Source organism: Somniosus microcephalus, unplaced genomic scaffold (genome assembly GCF_052327205.1).
Source record: "Somniosus microcephalus isolate GS21.2 unplaced genomic scaffold, FLI_Smic_1.0 unresolved_chr5, whole genome shotgun sequence".
NCBI lineage: Eukaryota > Metazoa > Chordata > Chondrichthyes > Squaliformes > Somniosidae > Somniosus > Somniosus microcephalus.
Window position 1 is genome coordinate 13,981,569 of NW_028225183.1, and position 15,616 is coordinate 13,997,184.

Sequence of the window (15,616 nt, forward strand, 5' to 3'; positions counted from 1 at the left end):
GAATTTTAGTTTGCAATATTAATGTATTTTGCAATTCAGTAGAACATTGTAATGAAATGTCACTTTGCAGTATAACAGTCATTTGCAATGCAACTGCACATTGCAATGGAATATCACTTTCCAATAAAATAGACATTTGCAATACAATTGCACATAGCAATTGAATATCACTTTGCAATATGATCGTCATTTGCAATGCAAAAGCACATTGCAATGGAATATTGCTTGGCAATATCATCGTCATTTGCAATGCAATAGGACTTTGCAATGGAGCATCACTTAGCTATACAATAGTCATTTGCAATATAATCGAATATTGAAATGGAATATCGCCTTGAATATCGATCCGCGCATTGTTTCAATACCTGTGTTAGAAGGCGCTGGTATAACTGTTGAGTTTGTAGTGAACACGAAGCAGGCAGGATGGTGTTGGCCAGCTTCAGCACCACTGACACTAATTCAGGACGCACGTTATCATACAATATATCCCCAGGTCGGGTGAACACCAGCCCACTAGCAGGTCCCTTTGTCATGGGGGGGCATGTCAGTGGTTCGCGCTCCGGGGAGGATGGTGTCACGGAAGCCAGTGGGGGTGGGGCACCCCAGTAGCATTCAATCACAGGAGGTTTCCCGGGATCCTCGTATTGTTCTGTAATCCTGAAAGTTTCACATCTCTAGGGTGTACGTACATAAGGGGTCCCAACGCCCGGCATTATTCTGGCAGCATATCCTGTCCTTCCTTCCTGTGATTTTACTGGTACAGACCCCCTTGTGTGTTTTGTGTGGACCAGTAGTCATCTCACAGAAAAAGGGGGCTCCCGGCCGGTCGACGCTGAACCCCAGCACCATGGAGGGTGTTGTTTGTTGGCTGAACAGTAACCCTATCATTCCCAAGATAAGCCACCCCATCGTTATTCTATACCACCGCCATGCATAAGGAGTCCAGTTCATTTAGCATTCTCGGCACTAGCTTGTGGTAACTAACAGGCTCTCCCTCTCTCACCCTCTGTCTGCCTCCAAGCCCCTTTCGGTCTGTCCTGCTATTAGCCGTGGGCGCAAGGCTCAGAGCGGTGTTAAGGCTACTGCATACCTGGCATTGCGGCAGAGGCGGTGGCGTTGTGACAGTGGCTCAATATAACTTACTTGACTTTTCGTAATTCGGTGAGGGTTAGCAGCCATCAGACGGGAATGTGTGAAGACAGGTTGCACTGCCCTCCTTCGGAGGCAGGAGGGCCTATAAAATGGAGTGGATATCCCCTCGGGAACGTCCTCCAGTCCCGACACCAGCAGTTCCCAAAGAGCAGCTGTGTGTCGGAACCGGTCTATCTCCTCTGAGTTCTGTTGGGATGTATAACGAGGGGTCCGGTAGTGCTACGAGAAAAGGGAGATAATCGGAACTCTAGAGTGAAGGGGTGAGTTCCGAGGAAGGTTAGAGTCGTATAGTAGTGAGAGTTCGCAGGATCTCTGGTTAAGTCAAAAAACTGGACTGCAGAAAGGTCGACATCCCCGGAAGTGGTGGCAGTACTGAGGTCGGGCCCGCTCATCTGTAAGAAAGGGACAGGTAAAATAGCGACCCGAAGAATCGAATTAGTTCTTCGAAATCCGGCCCTGATCAAATATAGGGGAGAAAAGAGAGGTCAATACTCGTTATTATTTCCTTTTAATCATAGGGTCCCCAAGAGATGAGGAAATCTCTTCCCCGGGCTCCATCACTGGCTTGCTCTGGCTCCAGTGTCTCCATTTTTCATCCAATTTTTGCTGTAGGCAAACGGTGGATCCTGTACTTAGGAGGCTCTGGAAGTGCCGATCCCACCGTGGCTCAAAGGTACCTGGAACCGGTCGCTGAACTATCACCCACTGTCCTACACGAGGGGGCGCTTCCCAAATTCCCCTTTGTCTTTTGGCATCATGTGCCTCCTGTAAGTGTTGAACCCGAAAGTGGGTGGCATGATTTGCCTCACTGATCAGGCATAGATATGTCAGGAGAGTTGTCTGGAATTGGGAAGTGTCCCCGTACCCTGACGAGGCGCGTCATGTGGTGACACCATAGCTCGTCCTGTCATTAGTCCAAACGCGGTTAAGCCAGTGCCTTTGGCTGGCGTGGCTCGTAAGCCACAATAAATGGCGGGGAGGACTGCGTGCCACCCCTTTCTGGTCTGTAAATTGGCCTTCGTCACAGACTGAATTAAAGTGCGGCTCATCCGTTCCACCATTCCTGAGGATTGTGGATGGGATGTTGACCAGTTGTCAAACACCCAGGAGGGCTAAAGCCTGTTTCATGGCCTTGCCGGTGAAGTGGGTTCCCTCGTCGGAATCTATCTGGTAAGGCACCCCCCCATCGGGGAATGTCTTCCATCGCTAGGATTTTCGCAGCTGCTTCGGCTATATTACTCCTAGTGGGGAAAGCCTCGGCCCAACGGTTAAAAAGATCGATGACTACAAGGACATGGTTATACCCGCCGCTGGGGGGTAGGGGTCCTTTGAAATCCATTTGTAACTGCGTCCAGGGTCCCCTGGGACACCGGGCGTGCCCCCTACGTATACATATGTGACTCCCGATTCCCGTTTGGAGGCAAGGTAGACATAGGCGCCCATACTCGTGGAACCTTCTGGCCATGCTGGGCCACCACCAGGTGTCAGCTATAATCTAATATAACTTATACCCTCCGAAATGCACGGGCTCGTGGTAAGATTGTATCAGGGCATGTTGAATCGATGTAGGAACCACGTATTGGGCCTCGTGATGCCAAAACCCACTAGTGTCCGTTGAGCTTCTGATCGGAGCGCGGATTGTCGGTGGGCCTCGTGTTAGGGACCGTGGAGCCTCACTGGATCCATCACTGCTCTACCACAGTCTAATTTGTGAGTGGCCCATGTAAGTGTGTAAGCCTCGCAAACTCTCCCCAATGGTCCTTCCTCCGCCCATGTGCACTTAACCGGGTGGAGGGCTTGGACTCTGCCTTGACCCACCAGGTATGAACTCATAGCGACGGTGCATTATAATTGTAACAGAGTCGAGCCTCTTGTATGACTGCTACAGGTTCTGTTTTAATGCCCGGGGCTGCTATGGTGGACCATAGTACTGATTTGTACTGGTCCAACCTCCCCCAGAACCGATTCCCATGTCCCAGGAATTTGCAACCCTCCCCCTTGCACCATTCCTCCAGCAACGTATTCATCTGAAATATCCTTCTATTTCTACTCTGACTAGCACGTGGCACTGGTAGCAATCCTGAGATTACTAACTTTGAGGTTCAATTTTTATTTACCTCCTAACTCCCTATATTCAGCTTTTTGGACCTCGTCGCGTTTTTACCTATAAAATTGTTACCTATATGCTCCACGACAATTGGCTGTTCATCCTCCCCTTCCAAAATGTTCCGCAGCCAATCTGAGACATCTTTGACCCTTGCACCAGGGAGGCAACATACCATCCCGGAGTCACGTTTGCGGCCACAGAAACGCCTCTCTATTCGCCTTAAATTAGAATCCCCCATTAATATAGCTCTACCCCCTTTTTGCTCCCGTCCTGTGCAGCAGAACCATCTGTGCCAGGAAGTTGGCTGCTGCTTCCTTCCCCTAATAAGCCATCCTCCCCAACAATATCCAAAGCGGTATATCTCTTTGAGAAGGGGTTGGTCACAGGGGACATCTGCACTAACTGCATGCGCCTACTACTCTGCCTGGAAGTCACCCATTCTCTTCCTGCCTGTGCAGCCTTTACCCGCGGTGTGATCAACTCCCTAAACGCTGAACTGTGGAACGCTGCACTTGGAATATTGGTATAAGGGAAGTAAAAAATCTCGGCTGCCTGGCAGGAGACTGATCGCTGAAGCGATTGTTCCCATTGGAAGCAGGAAGGCAGCAGTAGTATGCTCACCACCGTTCATTTCACGGAATCAAAGGCTCTATTTTTATACAATAGATAATAGAGTATATTTGCACTCCTAATCACAAGTTCATCAGATAAATGGAATGAAAAACAAATCTGACCCTCATCCTGAACACAGGTTCCAGCTCACCACCTGTTTATAGTGAATGGATCTTCTCTTATCGTTGTCTTATTGTAACGTTCACTGTCTGGATCGGACAGGTTGAGAATATATTCTTGTTATACTAATCAGATTGGGCCGGAGCAGCAGGTGAGCTCCGCTGTTCAACAGGGAAGTTTGGAAGGGCGAACGAGGAAGCGGCTGTGAGATGTTGGGTGCAAGAGTGGCAGCAAGCGTGGCGCGGTCGATAGATTATAAGGACTGGAAAAAAGGTTTAACCTGGGCCTCAGATTCTGGAACGCCTAAAACAACATTTGCCGAAAAGGAAGCTGTGAGAAACAACATTTGGAAATGCTGAGGAATTGAACCCAAGACCTCATACATGCGAAGTATGCGCTCAACCACTGAACTACATCCAGAACTGATGCTTTGTTGCAATGTAGTAGAGAAGACCTGGCTGCCTTTTCTTTCTAATCTTCCTTTGTTTTCTATGTCTGTGCTGAAGAAGGAGCACCTGATGCAACTGTGGGTGAAGAGAAGAATTCTGGCCTCGTCACTCCAGGAAAAATGGAATGTGAAATGAGATGGAAGTCTTTGGTAATTATTTGGCCTATTGCTTCTCGGAAAAATGTAGACTGAGAGTAGAGCTCATGTAGGCATTTGACATTAAGGAGAGGTTAAAATCATAGACTGTCATGCCTTTGAAAGTGATGTCCAATTTCATCTCACACCCCAGCGTTTTTCCAACGAGCCTGCAGATTAATTCCATTCAAAAACATGTCCAATTTCCTTTTGAAGTTGCTTCGAATCTGACTCCACTACCTTTTTAGGTAATATGTTCCTGCACTTAACAAGCGTCTGTGCGCCAAAATATATTACATCTATGACCTCTGGTTACCATTCCACTTGTCAGAGGAAATAGTTTTCCTACTTTTCTATCAAATCACCTCAAGTTTTTGAATATCTCCATTAAGCCTCCCCTTTACCGTATCTGCTTTAAGGAGAACAATCCAAGGTTCCCCAATCACTCCACATAACTAAATCCCTTAACCTTGGTACCATTCTAGGAATCTCCTCTGCATCCTCTCCAAGGCCTTGCCATCCTTCCCAAAATATATGCCGGTAATTCAGCAAATTACTCCCGCTGAGTGTAACCAGTGTTTTAGGAAGATTTAGCGTAACTTCTTTACTTTTTTCACTATTCCTCTATTGATAAAGCCAACTTCCCATAAGCTTTCATTCATATTGCCTCTCCTCATTCGTCCTAACAAATTATACTACGCCACACCTTTCTGCCTTAACTTCCATCTGCCATGTGTTTCCCCAACATTCTTGAAGGCGATCAGAGAGTAAGCACCTATAACACCAGAGTGCAACGCATTACTGCTCTCTGGAACAGTAACACCGCTAAAATCCAGTCTATTACTCCCTCTGTGTCAGCTTGAGAATATATTCTTGATATATTAATCGGAATGGAGCGCAGGAGCAGATGGGAGGTGCTGTTCAACCGGTAAGTTTGGAAGGGGGAACAGGGAAGCGGCGGTGAGATGGTGGCAGCAAGGAGCAACAAAATGATAGAAGTGGTGGAATCTGAGTAAGTGAGATGCAGCACGCGTGGAGACGTGAGAATGAACAGAAATGATGGCATCGAAAGTTTAAGAAGTGAAATAGATATTGGTAAAACTAGCCAGTCTGCACAATATAACGCTTTTTGTGAACCAACACAATTTATAAATGCCGCAATAACTGGCAGCGGTGGGATTCGAAGCCTCGCCTCAGAAAAAATCAGAGCTTAAAATCCATTTCGTTACACCACTCGGCCACGCTATCAGAGAGACAGTATCAGCATCTGAAACTAGTGACTGGTGATTCAAAAATGGCATTGTGTTTCAAAGGGTAACAAAGGAAATTCAAGTAGTCGACGGCAAACTCTCTTCTGATATTGCAACACACTAGATCAGACGAAACTACTTGTTCACAGGGCAACACCCATAAATAGATGGATGTTTGAACACACCAATTGCAAATTTAATTCAAAATTGATCCCGAAAGCAACAGTACGAGCAAAACTTGAGATATCTGGTCATTATCACGTTGTTGCCTTTCGGAGCTTGCTGTGCGCAAAATGGCTGCGGCTTTTCCTGCATTACAACAGGAATTACACTTTAAAGTACTTCTTTGGCTGTACAGCGCTTTGGGCGGTGTTCAGGTCGTGAATGGCGCTAAAGTAATACAAGTTTGAGCAGAGCGTGCGAGCCTGAGGGGAAACAGTGAAAGAGGACAACAAATGAAAGTGGGAGAACCGGCGGCAGAGAGTCAGCGAGAGCGGACAGAACGAGCCTGAGGGAAGAAAGAACCAACGGTAGAAAGCAAGAAAAATAATCAATTCCATATGGAAATATTTGAGAATTTTGCCAATTGTGGGAATAACTTTCCGAGTAAAGGCGTCATCTTTTCATCTTTGCTCAAATGCTCTCTCTGAACTGAACTATTCCGGCCGCATTGAGCCTGAAATTTACCATAATTAGAAGAGGAGAGAATAATATGGGATATTTGACCTCCTAATCACAATTTCCGCAGACTAATGGAATTTAATCCGGTATGATCCACTGCGCCACTCTGCTAGCGGTTGGTGCAGGAGCCTGGCTGGTGTTTAGGGTCCGATGCTCCACAGTGCTGTGTGTTAGCGAGACAAATTACAGTATCCAGGCTGTGTTGAAAGGTATAGCCTGGCCCGCAAACAGCCCAGAGACCCGGATCCCGCAGCAACTGTGTTGGCAGCCTCACATGGCTGCACAATATCACAAGGACATTCAGAATTACACCACCCACAATGGGACAGACACAGACAACCAGCAAGGGTCTTGTTAGCCACACAGAGGGAGCGACAGAGAAAGACATCGAAGAAACCAGAAGGAGAGAGAGACAAACAGACTGAATAACATGAGGGGGAGACCGAGACTGAGGGAAAGACCGAGACTGCGAGAGAAACAGAGAGGGATGTAGACAGACAGGGAAACGGAGACTGAGATGAAGAGGAAGTCTTGCATGAAGGTGCTTTCTGCTGTGTAAAGAAATTCCCTGTTGTGTAAAGATGTCCCCTGTTATATAAACGTGTTCTCTGTTGTGTAAAAATGTTCGCTGTTGTGTAACGGTTTTCCCTGTTGTTTAGAGATGTTGTCTGCTTTGTAAAGATGTCCGCTATTGAGTAATATGTTTCCTGTTGTGTAAAGGTTCTCCGTGTTGTGTAACGGTGTTCCCTCTTGTGTGAAGCTATTCCCTGTTGTGTAAAGGACAAGAGCACCATCTGGTGCTGGAGAGGCGGCGCTGCAGGAATGCGTGGAGAGAAAGAGGAAGGGCAAGGCTGCTGCAAGTATGCAGCATTTGCAACTTATGTTGGTGCATATAAATTGATTCGAAATTTGGGTTGCAGGTTATTGTGTTTATTGCAAGAAGGAAGTTGCTGTAAGTAAAGCTTAAAGTGCGATAAAAATATCTGCCGCACTGAGCCTGAAATTTACCATAATTATAAGAGGAGAGAGCAATAGGGAATATTTGCCCTCCTAATCACAAGTGTTTCAGACTCATGGTATGAAAAACACATCTGACTAACATCCTGAACACAGAGTCCTGATCCCCCCAAGTTTTTTTACATTGAAGAATGGATCATCTTTTAACAATTTCTTAATGTAATGTCTGGATAGGTTAGATTGAAAGAATATATTCGTGTTATATTAAGCGGATTGGAGCACAGGAGCAAATGGGAGGTGCTGCTGAACGTTTTGAAGGGCGAACGGGGAAATGACAGAGAGATGGTGGGTGCGACAGTGACAGCAATGGGGGGCGCGGTCGATTGATTGCAAGAAATGGAAGAAACACAAATGTAAAAGTGCTGTATATCTGAATAAGTGAGGTGTGGAGAAGAGTGAGAAAACTGCCTGAATTCAGTTTCTTGGGTGACGGTGTATCTAGTGTTCGCTGCTGGGCTCAGGCCAATTATGGACCAGAGGAAATTCTTCAAATCGCATCTGCCTTCCAACAACCACTAAAAGACAGTCATGAAGAAATGACATGATACGAACAAGCCTCCCTGTCTGCATGGTTAACTGCTCTGGATGAAGCAGCGAAATTTATAAAAGCCACAACATCGAGCAGCGGTGGGATTTGAACCCATGTTTCCGCAGGGACGAAAACCTGAACCCAGCTCCTTCAACCACTCGCCTAGGCTACCACATAAACTAACCGCGGTTTTGAAACTAGTAACTGATGATTGAACTGTGTCTTTGTCTTGATAAATAAAGGGGAAATAAAGGGAATTTAAATTCGTAGACGGCAAAATCTCTTCTGATGCAACCCACTAGATCAGAAGAAGCAACGTGTTCACCGGGCAACACTAATACATAGATGTTTGTTGGAGCACAAAGATTGTAAATTTAATTCATAACTTATCCCAAAATCAACAGCACGAATAAAACAGTTGAGCTGATCATTATCACATTGCTGCTTGTGGGAGATTTTTTGTGCAAATTGGCTGCGCCGTTTCCAACATTGCAAAATAAAAACACTTCAAAATACTTCATTGGTTGTAAAGCGCTGTGGGTCGTCCTGAGGTGGAGAAAGGCACTAAGGCAATACAAGTCTGAGAAAAGCGTGCGAGCCTGAGGAAAACAGTGCAAGAGGACAAAAAATAAACTGTGGAGAACCGACGGTAGAGAATCAGTGAGAGCAGAGAAAGAGAGCCTGAGGGAAGAAAGAAACAACCGTAGAAAAAATGAAAAATTATCATTTCCATATGAAAATATTTGAGAAATTAGCCAATTGTGGTATTAAAATTCTGAGGATAGGCGGCACATTTTGAGCTTCCTGTTAGCTCTCTCTCAACTGACTTATTCCTGCCGCATTGAGCCTGAAATTTGGCATAATTATAAGAGCAGAGAATAATAGGGAATATTTGCCCTACAAATCACACGTTCTCAGACTAATGGAATAGAAACACATATGACACTCATCCTGAACACAGAGCCCATCTCAACACCTAATTCTACAGAAGGGATCTTCTCTGATCCTTGCCTGAATATAACTTTCACTGTCTGGATAGGTTAATTTGAAATAAAGTATTATTGTTATATTGTATCAGGGCGTCCAGAGGCGCTGTGGGCGAGGGTCTACCAATGAGAATGTCATCTACTTATTGAAGACAGGCAGGATCTTGCATTTGGGTATCAGCCAATGCCGGCTGGAGAGCCTTTTCCAGGCTCTCGTGAAAAATAGTAGGGGCATTGTGAAATCCCTGAGGCAAACAGGTCCATGTATATTGAATGGACCGTACAGTGAAAGTGAAACACTCTTGGGATCCAGGAGCCAACGGACATGTCCTAAATCCGTTTCGGATGTCCAGCGCCGAATATGGACAGGGCTGGGTGGAGGCCGTTATAAAAAAGTGGCGGGATTCCCCACTAAGGCATGGAGCTTGGGCGTGACCCGATTTAGAGCCGTATAATCCAATGGTCATTCTCCGGGATCCATCTGGTTTCTGCACTGGCCATACCGGGGAGCTGGTCTTTGTCACCATACCGGTTTGTAATAAGTCTGCTATTATTGGCTCAACTGCCCGTTAAGCTTCTGATCGGAGGGGGTCCCTAAATTCACTCTGCTACAGTCTAATTTGTGGTTGGCCCATGTGAGATGGTAAGTCTAGCAAACTCCCCCACATGACCTTATTTCCACCCATGAGAGAGAAAAAGTCGCACAGACTCTCCCATCATGGCCCTTTCTCTGCTTATGGTGAGAAGGTAAGTCGGTCGGGATTCGAACATGCGCGGGGAAGTACCAGCGGATTTATGAGTCAATCTCCTGAACCACTCGGCCACGACAGCCCCGACGATCGATTAGAGCCACACAGCTTCGCATTTGCTGCAAAATGGGTGCCTCTGCTGTGAAAGATCTGGTATATAATCAGTGGGTTCCTGTGGAATAATTCCAATTGCAACGTATTGCTCGTCTGTTTCTGTGGCGGAGTGGGCTAGCACGTTCGGCTGCTAACTTAAAAGTTGTTGGTTCGAGCCCACCCAGGGACGTGAGTAGCTTTTAATTTTCGCAAACATATCTATTGTATAAAAATGGAATCTTTGATTCCGTGAAAGGAACAGTGGTGAGCTTGCTGCTGCTGCCTTCCTGCTTAGAATGGGAACAATCGCTTCATCGATCAGTCTTCTGCCAGGCAGCCTGGATATTCTACTTCCCTTATACCAATATTACTAGTGCAGCGTTCTTGCCATGAAAGTCAAGTTGGAAAATCGGCCACAGTAGATAATCCATTCTGAAAAACCTTTTCTACACTTTCCTCAGTTTTACACTTACATGGATAAGAACGGAAAGCTTGAAGCAATAGCAATTGCCAGACAACTTCAGCTTCCTTGCATCGCCCCGCACCCTGATCACGTGACAACACCCATTCAATCAAAAACAGCGGCGCGAGAACGCCCCCATTTGAATATGTCCATTCAGGGCCTGAGGAATGAGCTGCTCCGTCACAATCAGCTCCAGTAAGTTGGAGGACTCGGTTGTGAGCGGTTGACTTGTTCCTGTCGCTGGCGCCGCGGCCGAGAAGCGGCAATGTCTTGTTTTAAGCCAAACGCTAGAGTTATGAATTTCCAATCACAAAATCTTTGACGCGAGCTGATTTGGTTGCTGCGTTTGAATGCGGTTTAGTGACTCGCACCGGCCTTGTGCTTTTCTTTTTGCAGTGTGTGATCGGTTAACGTTTTGAGACTGAAATGAAGTGCAATGTCTGATTCAAATTGCTGCTTCATATGGCGTTCGGCCAAATTGAGGCAATTCGACACTACGAATGGGATTCAAATTGCCTTTTCTCTCGTGTGCTGCTTTTGTCCCTTTATACGGCCACGTGCCTGTCAGAGAATATGGTTGGAGAATAAATCTGCGGCTGCATTCTATTTCCTGCTGCTTGTCTATCCAGTTAAACATTGTTTGCTGTGGTGAAAAGAAATCAGCAGATTGTACGAAGGTAGAACAGTTAAATTATTTCAGTGCTTGACTGGGCGGATGCTGAGAGATTGTGTACCCTGACTGTGGAGTCCTGAACTAGGGGTCAACGTTTCAGAATAAGGGGCCGGCCGGTTAGGATTGAGATGAGGAGAAATTACTTCATTATAAGAGTTGTGTATCTTTTGAATTTTCCACCGCAGAAGGCTCTGGCTTTTCAGTCGTTGAGTACATTCATAACCGAGATGGATTTGTACATTACGGAAATCAAGGTATATGGGGTTCGGTAGGTAATTTTCAGTTGAGGTAGAGGATCAGCTACGATCTTATTGAAAGGCGGAGCAGGATCGATGGCCGCATGGCCAAATCCTGCTCCTATTCCTTTTGATCTAATGTACCGATCTTGGCCGGCGGGGTTGAGAACTGTGGCCGGTCTGGCTTAGTTCATTAATACGCATCGCAGTAGGAAGTAGCATAAACTGGAAAATGGCTGCTCGGACGACATGCATTTTCTTCAATGGGTTACCAAATAAATATTTTCGACGGTTAAAATTGCTATCACGGTTTCAAGAGCATTAAACAATGTAGTATTTCACCTGTGGTCTAGGCCTCTCGTGATGCCGTGATGTAATAATGGGGTGAAGTGCTTGTTTTACTTTCTGCTTGAATCTTTGTTTGATTGTAGATTTGATTGTGTCTCGGGAACCGAAAGGCAGCGGTTAAATTGCAGTAAAACCGGGTCATATGGGACGACGTTCTCATTTCCATATGTTGAACAGAATCGAATCTCCGCGGGGAAACACCAATGGATTTGCAAGTCCATCGTCTTAACCACTCGGCCACGACTACCGCGTTAGGCAGTTGGACCCACGCACCTTCACCTTTGCTGCAAAATCGGTGCCTCTGCTGTGAACGCTCTGTTACATAATCACTTGGGTTCCTGTGGAATAATTCCAATTGCAAAAGTTTTTTTTAGCTGTCCCTGTGGCGCAATAGGCCAGCGCATTCGGCTGTTAATTGAAAGGTTGGTGGCTCGAGCCCATCCAGAGACGTAACCAGGTTTTACTTTTTGCAAACATATCTATCTATTGTATATAAATGGGGTCTTTGATTCCGTGAAAAGAACAGTGGTGAGCAAACTGCTGCTGCCTTCCTGCTTCCAATGGGAACAATGGCTTCATCGATCAGTCTTCTGCCAGGCAGCCTGGATTTTCTACTTCCCTTAAACCAGTATTCCAAGTGCAGAGTTCTTGTCATGAAAATCCAGCAGGAAAATCGGCCACAGTAGATAATCCATTCTGAAAACACTTTTCGATACTTTCCTCAGTTATACACTTACATGGATTAGAACGGAAAGCTTGAAACAATAACAATTGCCAGACAACTTCAGCTCCCTTGCATCGCTCCACACCCTGATCACGTGACAACAACCAACCAATCACATACAGCGGCTCGAGAACTCCCTATTTGAATGTGTCCAATCAGGGCCTGAAGATTGAGCTGCTCCGTCACAATCAGCTCCAGTAGTTTGGAGGACTCGGTTGTGAGCAGATGACTTGTTCCTGTCACTGGCGCTGCGGCCGAGAAGCGAGCAGCCCCTGCAATCTCTTGTTTTCAGCCGAATTCTAGAAGTATGAATTTCTAATCACAAAATCTTTGAAGCGAGCTGTTTTGGTTGCTACGTTCGAATGCGGTTTAGTGACTCTCACGGGCCTTGTGCTTTTCTTTTTGCGTGCGGTTTGCAGTGTGTGATCGCTTAACGTTTTGAGACTGAAACGAAGTGCAATGCCTGATTCAAATTGCTGCTTCATATGGCGTTCGGCAAAATTGAGGCAATTCGACACCAGGAACTGGATTCAACTCGCCTTTTCTCTCATGTGCTGCTTTTGTCCCTTTATACGGCCGCGTGTGTGTCAGAGAATGTGGTTGGAGAATAAATCTGAGGCTGCATTCTATTTCCTGCTGGTTGTCCATCCACTTAAACATTGTTTTCTGTGGTGAAATGAAATCAGCAAACTGTTCGAAGGAAGAACATATTAATTATTTCAGTGCTTGACTGAGCGGATGCTGAGACGCTATTTACCCTGGCTGTGGGGTCCTGATCTAGGGGACAAAGTTTCAGAATAAGGGGCCGGCCATTTAGGATTGAGTTCAGGAGAAATTGCTTAATTTTAATGATTGTGTATCTTTGGGATTCTCTACAGCAGAGAGCTGTGGCTGTTCATTCGTAGAGTACATTCCTAACCTAGATGGATTTTTACATTACGGAAATCATTCTATATGGGACTAGGTCGGTAATTTTCAGTTGAGGTAGAGGATCAGCCATGATCTTATTGAATGGCGGAGCAGGATCGAGTGCCGCATGGCCAAATCCTGCTCCTATTTCTTATGATCTAATGTACCGATCTTGGCCGGCGGGGTTGAGAACAGTGGCTCGTCTGGCTTAGTTCATTAAATAAACATCGCAGTAGGAAGCAGCTTCAACTGGAAGATGGCTGCGCGGACGACGTGCATTTTCTTCAATGGGTTGCAAAATAAATATTTTCGATGGTTAAAATTGCTTTCACGGTTTCAAGAGCATTAAACAACATAGTATTCGCCTCCGGCCGAGGTCTCTATTGATGCCGTGATGTGCTTGTCATATTTTCTGCTGGAATTGTTGTTTGATTATAGCTTTGAATCTCGGCACAGAATTAAGTAAACACGGATCATTTGGGACGACGTCCACGGTGCCGTAGTCGGCAGAATTTGAACCTGCGCGGGGAAACCCCAACTGGATTTTTAGTTCATCGCCTTAACCACTCGGGCATGAGAACGCTGACGCTGGATTGGACCCACGCAGCTTCTCATTTGCTGCAAAATAGGTGCCTCTGCTGTGAGCGCTCTGCCATATAATCACTTGGGAGGCTGTGGAATAATTCCAATTGCAAAGAATTTTTCGTCTGTCCCTGTGGCGCAATGGTGCCAGCGCTGTTCGCCTGTTAACTAGAAAGGTTGGTGGTTCGAACCCACCCAGGAACGAAAGCGTATTTTAATTTTTGCAAACATATCTATTGTAGAAAAATGGAGTCTTTGATTCCGTGAAATGGACAGTGGTGAGCATACTGCTGCTGCCTTCCTGCTTCCAATGGGAACAATCGCTTCAGCGATCAGTCTTCTGCCAGGCAGACTGGATATTCTACTTCGGTTGCACCAATATTCCAAGTGCAGCGTTCTTGCCATGAAAATCAAGTTGGAAATTCGGCCACAGTAGATCATCCATTCTGAAACCACTTTTATACACTTTCCACAGTTTTACACTTACATGGACAAGAATGGAAAGCTTGAAGCAATAACAATTGCCAGGCAACTTCAGCTTCCTTGCATCGCCCCACACCCTGATCATGTGTCAACAACCATTCAATCTCTTACAGTGGCGAGAGAACACCCCCATTTGAGTGTGTCCAATCAGGGCATGAGGATTGAGCTGCTCCGTCACAATCAGCTCCAGTACGTTGGAGGACTCGGTTGTGAGCGGATGATTTCTTCCTGTCGCTGGGGCCGCGACCGAGAAGCGAGCAGCCCCTGCAATCTCTTGTTTTCAGCCAAATGCTAGAGGTATGAATTTGTAATCACAAAATCTTTGACAACTGATTTGGCTGCTGTATTTGAATGTGTTTTAGTGACTCGCACCGGCCTTGTGCTTTTCTTTTTGCGTACGGTTTGCATTGTGTGATCGCTTAACGTTTTGAAACTGAAATTTAATGCAATGTCTGATTCAAATTGTTGCTCCATATGGCGTTTGGTCAAATGAAGGCAATTCGACACTACGAACGGGATTTAAATCGCGTTTCCTCTGGTGTGCTGCTTTTGCTCTTTACAGGGCCGCGTGCGTGTCAGGGAATGTGGTTGGAGAAAAGATCTGCGGCTGCATTGTATTTCCTGCTGGTTGTCCATCCAGTTAAACATTGTTTTCTGTGGTGAAATGAAATCAGCAGACTCGACGAAGGAAGAACATGTAAATTATTTCCAGGCTTGACTTAGCCGATGCTTAGAGGTTGTTTACCCTTGCTGTGGAGTCCTGAACTAGGGGTCAAAGTTTCAGAATAAGGGGCCAGCCATTTAGGATTGAGAGGAGGAGAAATTGCTTCATTCTAAGGGTTGAGTGTCTTTGGAATCTTCTACCGCAGTGGGCTGTGGAAGTCTGAGTACATTCCTAACAGAGATGGATTTTTCATTACGGAAATCAAGGTATATGGGGCTAGGTCGGTAATTTCCAGTTGAGGTAGAGGATCAGCCATGATCTTATTGAATCGCGGAGCAGGATCGAGTGCCGCATGGCCAAATCCTGCTGCTCTTTCTTATGTTGTAAAGAACCGATTTTGGCCGGCGGGGTTGAGAACTGTGGTTGGTCTGGCTTAGTTCATTAATAATCATCGCAGTAGGTAGTAGGATGAACTGGATAATGGCTGCGCGGACGACGTGCATTTTCTTCAATGGGTTGCAAAATAAATATTTTCGACGGTTAAAATTGCTTTCACGGTTTCAAGAGAATTAAACAATGTAGTATTTCTCTTGTGGCCCAGGCCTCTCATGATGCCTTTATGTAATAATGGGGTGAAGTGCTTGTTTAACTTTCT